The following is a 9,237-nucleotide window of genomic DNA, read 5'->3' as shown; positions in this document are numbered from 1 at the left end:
ACTTCTCTAGGGTAGGGGGCAGCATTCGGAATTTTGGATGAAATGCATGCCCAAATTAAACGGCCTGTTTCTTGGGCCCAGAAGATATGATATGCATATAACTGGTAGATTTGGATAGAAAACACTCTAAAGTTTCCAAAACTGTTAAAATAGTGTCTGTGAGTTTAAAAGAACTGATTTGGCAGGCAAAAACCTGAGAAAAATCCATTCAGGAAGTAGCTTTTTTTTTTGGTTTGTAGTTTTCTATTCAATGCCATTACAGTATCCCTTGACTTAGGACTCAACTTGCAGTTTCTATGCCTTCCACTAGATGTCAACAGTCTTTAGAATGTGTTTCAGTCTTGTATCCCGAAAAATTAGGAAGTAAGAGCAGTCTGAATGAGTGGACCCTAAAGTTTCACGGAGCTTTTTCCCGCGCAAGACCGAGAGAGTGCGTTTCTTGTTTACATTTTATATTGACAACGTTATTCTCCGGTTGAAATAGTATCGATTATTTAGGCTAAAAACAACCTGAGGTTTGAATATAAACATCGTTTGACATGTTTCTATGAACTTTACGGATACAATTTGGATTTTTTTGTCTTCCGGTTTTGACTGCGTTTCAGCCTGTGGATTACTGAAGAAAATGCGCGAACAAAACGGAGGTTTTTGGGTATAAAGAGACTTTATCGAACAAGAGGAACATTTATTGATTAAATGAATGCAACCATATGAACCATATGAATATCATCAAAGGTAAGGGATTAATTTTATCTCTATTTCTAAATTGTGTAACTGTTCTATCTGGCTGGCTACTGTTTGTAATGATTTGTCTTGTGGGCTATGTTCTCATAATTGTAATGTATGCTTTCGCCGTAAAGCATTTTTTAAAATCTGACATCGTGGTTGGATTCACAAGAAGTTAATCTTTAAACCTATGTAAAATATGTTTTGTTTTCTGAATTTTTATAATGAGTATTTCTGTATTTGAATTTGGCGCCCAGCAGTTTCACTGGCTGTTGAAGTGGTGGGACGCAACCGTCTCACGTGCCCAAGAGAAGTTAACACCTGTTAATTGAAATGCATTCCTGTTAATTAAAATGCATTCCAGGTGACTACCTCATGAAGATGGTTGAGAGAATGCCAAGAGTGTACAAAGCTGTCATCAAGGCAAAGGGTGGCTATTTGAAATAAAATAAATAAAATATATTTGATTTGTTTAACACTTTTTTGGTTACTACATGATCCCATATGTGTTATTTCATAGTTTTGATGTCTTTACTATTATTCTACAATTAAGAAAATAATAAAAATACAGAAAAACCCTGGAATGAGTAGTTGTGTCCAAAATTTTGACTGGTACTGTATATAAATATATATAAAATGTATTTTATATATATATAGACACAAGTTTTAAGTATCCCATCTAGCCATGAACGCAACACCCCCCGCAAGCCTGCGTTGGCAGCGGTGACGTCACTAGGTCGAGTGAATTGAGGTGGAGGCAGCTACGTGAAAGGAATTGTTTTGAGAAACCATAGAAAGTACGTGAATTAATTTTGTTGCGCTTTTGCTTACGACTCGACTGGTTTGTGGAAACGATTTATTTTCGTTCTTGTTCGAGTGTGTGTGCTTCGTCAGTCCCCGTTGCCAGTTCTCGTTGGAGTGAACACAAAGGTAAGGAAAAAATTAACTGAGCGTAAAGTTGGTGTGGTCGCCCCGGGTGATGTTTGTGGCGAGAACTATAGCCTATAGTCGCTGTATTTTCTTTTCACAAATGTAGCATTGCGAACCATGACAAGTCAGTGGTTATAAACATTATACACAGAAGCCTATTTAGCGTTTGGTACAAGGCCTAGACGTGGACAATATTCATGGACCATTTTGTCAGAACACTAAACTAAACGTCACTTTCTGATTCTTTCTTTCAGTCACTGTGTCGTCGTGTCCACACACTGGCGGTACAGTTGTTAGGCTATATGTGCGTTTTTACAGGATTGTTTAAATATGGTTAACGGGAATGCTATTTTTGTGTCTTTTTACATGAAATAATGCACTTATTCTTAGAAGTAGGCTAGAATATGCTAGTAGAGTATATCGTGTAAATTAACATTCGACTCATTCATTTGTATCTCTTGTGCTTCAACTGTTTGAAACCAATTATTGTCTGGTTTGTACTGTAGGCTGTTTTTCTTTTAAGAGTTCCTCTTACTTTCAGTTTTGTCTATTTGTGGTTTTCAGGTTCTCTCAATTGGAGAACTGCTAAATGCTATCCCGTAGCCAATAACCTTTTCCCACAATTGGTCTACAATCCAATCAAAACCTAGATTCCCGCACACATCTCATATTCGTTGGTATGAGCATTTTGCTTCAACAGCTTCGCTTAGACAATTAAACAATCTTCGTAGCAAACCTTTATCACACATTGAGGAAAAATATATTTTGTTGCCAGAAAAAAAAGGAGCTTCACATTGTAGGCTACGAGAGCCGACAGGGATTACATACAGTAGTAACCTGTTTTGCAGTCTGGAAGAATGGTTAATGAACTTCTTTCAAACACAGTCCAGACAAAAGAGCAATGACAGAAACAACTAAAGAAATATAATTTATAATCCACCACTCTTTTGTCTACTAGGCTACTGTTTAGAGACCATCATTTAGCCCAAGGCTGACATCTATGCAAATGAACGCACTCACACCACCACTCCACAGCACCCTTATGTTATTCCATCAGGCTTTCAGAGGTGTGAAGTGGTTCCATCGAGAGATACTGTACTTTACAGTCAGGCATTAATCCCATTTTTTACCGGTGCTGCAAATGTCACATAAATGCCAGAACTAACACATTTATCTCCGTGCTGCGGACAGTAATATGAAAAACGTTCCACTGATTAACAGACTCATAAGGACATTTAGCTTATCAGCTTTCTTGTCCTTATCAGATCAGTTTTATGTGACACGGATGAAGGTTCTGTATCTGGGACAGTCAGCGGGACAGGTGTAGTTTTGGGCCGCACCTAGCAGATACACCCCTTTGAGAGGTAGGTCACCATGGCAACCCCGTTTTTACGGGACATGGTTGGCTGCCCTTGTTGCAATGACAGGTATGTAAATGCAGGTTCTGGCATTCTCTGTAGGCTTGTTGTTAAAGGTCCAATGCAGCTGTTTTTACCTCAATATCAAATAATTTCTGGGTAACAATTATGTACCTTACTGTCATTGATTTCAAATAAAATGCACTGGGAGAAAAGGGTCAATATCAGGTGATAGCTATATTTATCCGGATACGCATGTCCTTAATTTCATATGGACCTTGGATATTCTCCGTAATGGGACAGTTTCTACATGCATCCAATCCGGACCTTAGAAATCTCCCTGCTACCTTATGAGTCCAGGGAGATATCTGGGATGAGCTCTCTTCAAGACATGCCCCTGATGCGTGTGCACCCTCTTACATATTGGTAGAATATTTTGATATCGCAAAAGGGTATGTGTCAACATGCTGACATATCTAAGCCTTTATACTTAGGCATGAACGAATCCACTTTCAGAAATGTATCATATCTGTAGTCATTATCTGATCATTCATGGATCCATATATAACATTTTTAACTGATTTCAATAGATATCCTTACATGATCTTCAAATGTCTGCTCAAATAGACTAAATCTGACTCATGATCAGTGTCCAGCCTCCCAATTATTTAACCTTTATTTAACCTTTTATTTAACCTTTATTTAACCTGGAAAAGCACACTGAGACCCAGAGTCTCTTTTTCAAGGGAGACCTGGCCAAGAAGGCAGAAACAATCAATACATTACATCATTAAAACATACAACACAACATGATCCAGCCTAAAAAAGCATTTACACTCCTCCGTAATTCTATCAATATTTGTAATTCATTCAGTGGCACTAACATATCTAGATGAAGCATAGATTGTAGACTATTCCATGCCTCTGATGCACAAGAAGAGAAGGTAGTCTTGCCTAATACTGTGAATGTCCTGGGGACTTTAAGTAGCAACCACCTAGCAGACCGGGTATGGTAACTGCTAGTAGTGAAGGAGACCAGACTACAGAGGTATAGAGGGAGTTTACCTGCTGGTAGTGAAGGAGACCAGACTACAGAGGTAGAGAGGGAGTTTACCCAAAAGGGCTTTGTAGATGAACACATACAAATGTATCTTTCTGCGCATATAAAGTGAGGTCCAACCAACCATTCGGTACAAGGTGCAATGCTGGGTGAGTGACTTGGCATTTGTAATAAAGTGCAAGGATGCATGATAAACAGAGTCCAGTCTCTGTAAGACGGAGGAGGTTGCATGCATATACAACAAGTCACCATAATCAATTACAGAGAGAAAAGTGGCCTGAACAAGCTTATTTCTAGCCATAAGCGGGAAGCAAGCCTTATTACGAAAATGAAAATCAAATTTCAATTTAAGCTTTGTCTCAAGATTATCCACATGAACTTTAAAGGACAACTTGTCATCCAACCAAATACCTAGGTATTTGTAGGATAACACGTTTTCAATGGATAAGCCACCATATGTGACAATGCTAACCTTCTCTGGCAGAGTTCTAGCTCTGGTAAAGGTCATGCATTTAGACCATAAAGCGAGGCCTGCAGTGACTAAAAAGCAGTCTGGAGCTCTTCAACACCCTGAACCAGAGAAGGAGCACATTAATATATGACTGTATCATCTGCATATAGATGGAACTTTGCTGGTTGCATCCCATTTCCCAAATCATTAATAAAAATTGTGAACACAGGAGCTAAAATGGAACCCTGGGGCACACCTCTATTAATCTCTAGAAAGCTAGACTTGTGATTGTCAGTATATACACATTGTGTTCTGTCAGAAAGATGGTTTCTAAACCAAGTTACTGCCCCTTCACTGAGAACAATGTTTCTGAGTCTAACTAGCAACAATTAATGGTCAACTGAATCAAAGACCTTTGATAAATCCACAAACAGAGCAGCACAATGTTGCTTTTTATCAAGTGCATTAATGATGTAATTTGCCACTGCCGTAGCTGCAGTTGTGGTGCTGTGCCCCGATCTAAAGCCAGACTGAACCCCGCTCAGTGTGTTCTTTTCAATTAACTTTTTTAACTGAGTTCACTAGGGATTCATAGACTTTGGCCAGGATAGGGAGTTTAGAGATAGGACAATAGTTATTAGCATCCAAGGGATCTCCACCCTTTAGCAGTGGGAGGACATAAGCTGATTTCCAAATGCTGGGTATGGAATTGGTCGATATTCAAGTTGAAAATGTGAGCCACAGGTTCAGTAATAATACCAGCTGCTATCTTTAAGAGGTAGGGATCCAGGTTGTCTGGACCTGTAGACTTTTTAATGTCTATTGCCTTTTAGTGCTTTATAGACCTCAGTATAAGAAACAGGCTCAAGGTTAAAATGGTTCACATGAGGGACTATATCGTAGTTGACTAACAGAGCTTGCATTAGAGTCCTGGGCCCCACCATTATCAAAAACTGAACCAGCAGGTATGAAGTGCTTGTTAAAAACCCCTACAATATTGGCTTTATCCTTCACTTCATTAGAATCCATCATTAAATGGTCAGGAAGGCCAGAGGATACATTATAACCTGACACTGATTGGATTAGCTTCCAGAACTTGGTAGGGTTGTTTAGGTTCTGTGACTGCATTTAAATAGTAATCTGATTTGAACTTCCTGATCAATCCTGTGCATTTGTTTCTTAGCGCTCTGAAGGAGGCCCAGTCAACAGGAGCATTTGTATGTCTAACTTGAGCCCAAGAGATATTTCTTTCTAATTCATTCTGCCAAGTTATCTGAAAACCAGGGATTGTCTGGTCTGTGCGGTGCAGACACTAGAGAAGAAAACACATGATCGAGAGGAATAGGAAGCAGTTGCTTCGCAAGCCTGATAATACATGATCTAAGTGATTTATATTTGGTATTAAGCAGTCACAGAAGTATGCCTTATTTATTTTGAGATACAAAAATAGTGGTTTTGTCAGACAGCATAGGCAGCAGCTCTGTAGAGATGAGGCGATGACTCTGTAGAGATGAGGCGATGACTCTGTAGAGATGAGGCGATGACTCTGTAGAGATGAGGCGATGACTCTGTAGAGATGAGGCGATGACTCTGTAGAGATGAGGCGTTGACTCTGTAGAGATGAGGCGATGACTCTGTAGAGATGAGGCGATGACTCTGTAGAGATGAGGCGATGACTCTGTAGAGATGAGGCGATGACTTGGAATGAAATAAAGATATCAGCAATGTGAATAACTGATGGTTAATTAGTCATAAGCGATAATAGGCAGTCACTATCATCATATGACTTTTATTCAGTGTTACACCATTCAACCCAAACAATGCATAGTGCATTTAATGTAAACAAATATATATTTTTTTTTAAATAATCGGACCGAAACAACAGAACTGACCTCAAAAAGCACTAATCGTTCAGCAGTATTTAGTGCTGATAGTAGAAATCCATAGTCTGTTAGCTAGAGCGAAAATGTAGCCTATCCCAGAATGGTTTTTCTATGGCTGACTCAACCGTCCAAGAAAGGTTGATGCAACGGTCATAAACTCAATCACATCAGGTCTGATTTAAAGTCTGTCCAGTCACTTGGAAACTAAAGACATGTCATCTATGCATAGCCACTTTAACTCTACCTAAATGTACATTAGAGTTCGACCGATTTATGATTTATCAATACCGATTATTGGAGTACCAAAAAAAGCCGATGCCGATTTTAAAATAATAATAATAAATTGTTATTATTTAAAAAAAAACAGTGGGGAGAACAAGTATTTGATACACTGCCGATTTTGCAGGTTTTCCTACTTACAAAGCATGTAGAGGTCTGTAATTTTTTATCATAGGTACACTTCAACTATGAGAGACGGAATCTAAAACAAAAATCCAGAAAATCACATTGTATGATTTTTAAGTAATTAATTTGCATTTTATTGCATGACATAAGTATTTGATACATCAGAAAAGCAGTACTTAATATTTGGTACAGAAACCTTTGTTTGCAATTACAGAGATCATACGTTTCCTGTAGTTCTTGACTAGGTTTGCACACACTGCAGCAGGGATTTTGGCCCACTCCTCCCTACAGATCTTCTCCAGATCCTTCAGGTTTCGGGGCTGTCGCTGGGCAATACGGACTTTCAGCTCCCTCCAAAGATTTTCTATTGGGTTCAGGTCTGGAGACTGGCTAGGCCACTCCAGGACCTTGAGATGCTTCTTACGGAGCCACTCCTTAGTTGCCATGGCTGTGTGCTTCGTGTCGTTGTCATGCTGGAAGACCCAGCCACGACCCATCTTCAATGCTCTTACTGAGGGAAGGAGGTTGTTGGCCAAGATCTCGCGATACATGGCCCCATCCATCCTCCCCTCAATACGGTGCAGTCGTCCTGTCCCCTTTGCAGAAAAGCATCCCCAAAGAATGATGTTTCCACCTCCATGCTTCACGGTTGGGATGGTGTTCTTGGGGTTGTACTCATACTTCTTCTTCCTCCAAACACGGCGAGTGGAGTTTGACCAAAAAGCTCTATTTTTGTCTCATCAGACCACATGACCTTCTCCCATTCCTCCTCTGGATCATCCAGATGGTCATTGGCAAACTTCAGACAGGCCTGGACATGCACTGGCTTAAGCAGGGGGACCTTGCGTGCGCTGCAGGATTTTAATCCATGACGGCGTAGTGTGTTACTAATGGTTTTCTTTGAGACTGTGGTCCCAGCTCTCTTCAGGTCATTGACCAGGTCCTGCCGTGTAGTTCTGGGCTGATCCCTCACCTTCCTCATGATCATTGATGCCCCACGAGGTGAAATCTTGCATGGAGCCCCAGACCGAGGGTGATTGACCGTCATCTTGAACTTCTTCCATTTTCGAATAATTGCGCCAACAGTTGTTTCCTTCTCACCAAGCTGCTTGCCTATTGTCCTGTAGCCCATCCCAGCCTTGTGCAGGTCTACAATTTTATCCCTGATGTCCTTACACAGCTCTCTGGTCTTGGCCATTGTGGAGAGGTTGGAATCTGTTTGATTGAGTGTGTGGACAGGTGTCTTTCATACAGGTAACGAGTTCAAACAGGTGCAGTTAATACAGGTAATGAGTGGAGAACAGGAGGGCTTCTTAAAGAAAAACTAACAGGTCTGTGAGAGCCGGAATTCTTACTGGTTGGTAGGTGATCAAATACTTATGTCATGCAATAAAATGCAAATTAATTATTTAAAAATCATACAATGTGATTTTCTGGATTTTTGTTTTAGATTCCGTCTCTCACAGTTGAAGTGTACCTATGATAAAAATTACAGACCTCTACATGCTTTGTAAGTAGGAAAACCTGCAAAATCGGCAGTGTATCAAATACTTGTTCTCCCCACTGTATATATATATACTGTATTTATTTTTTTTAATAAAAAATGCTATATATATATACATTAAAAAAAATATGTGTAATAATGACAATTACAACAATACTGAATGAACAATGAACACTTATTTTAACTTAATTCATAAATAAAATCAATTTAGTCTCAAATAAATTATGAAACATGTTCAATTTGGTTTAAATAATGCATAAACAGTGTTTGAGAAGAAATAAAAGTGCAGTATTGTGCCATGTAAAAAAGATGACGTTTAAGTTCCTTGCTCAGAACATGAGAACATATGAAAGCTGGTGGTTCCATTTAACATGAGTCTTCAATATTCCCAGTTAAGAAGTTTTAGGTTGTCGCTATAGGCATTATGATGTGTCGACTATTTCTCTCTATACCATTTGTATTTCATATACCTTTTGACTATTGGATGTTTTTATAGGCACTTTGGTATTGCCAGCCTAATCTCGGGAGTTGATAGGCTTGAACTCATAAACAGCGCTGTGTCTCAAGCATTGCTAAGAGCTGCTGGCAAACGCAGTAAAGTGCTGTTTGAATTAATGCTTACGAGCCTGCTGCTGCCTACCACCACTCAGTCAGTCTGCTCTATCAAATCATAGACTTAATTGTAAAATAATAAACACACAGAAATACGAGCCTTTGGTCATTTATATGGTCAAATCCGGAAACTATATTTTCGAAAACAAAACGTTTATTCTTTCAGTGAAATAAGGAACCGTTACGTATTTTATAGAACGGGTGGCAACCCTAAGTCTAAATATTGATGTTACATTGCACAACTTTCAATGTTATGTCATAATTATGTAAAGTTCTGGCAAATGAATTAGTCTGTGTTAGGAAGAAAT

The 9,237-nt window shown here is 39.2% G+C and overlaps 1 protein-coding gene across 1 annotated transcript in view; it reads left to right on the top strand.

The window, feature by feature from the left end:
- Positions 1 to 1,428: 1,428 nt before the first annotated feature.
- nck2a (NCK adaptor protein 2a) overlaps positions 1,429 to 9,237 on the top strand; it is a 58,620-nt gene continuing 50,811 nt past the window's right edge. The window contains exon 1 of the mRNA XM_071354624.1: positions 1,429 to 1,656. The gene's annotated coding sequence lies outside the window, so the exon portion shown is untranslated. The remainder of the gene's footprint in view (positions 1,657 to 9,237) is intronic.

Source organism: Salvelinus alpinus, chromosome 20 (assembly GCF_045679555.1).
Source record: "Salvelinus alpinus chromosome 20, SLU_Salpinus.1, whole genome shotgun sequence".
In the NCBI taxonomy this organism is placed as follows: domain Eukaryota; kingdom Metazoa; phylum Chordata; class Actinopteri; order Salmoniformes; family Salmonidae; genus Salvelinus; species Salvelinus alpinus.
Note: the sequence above shows the minus strand (reverse complement) of the source record. Positions and strands in the feature narration are given on the sequence as shown.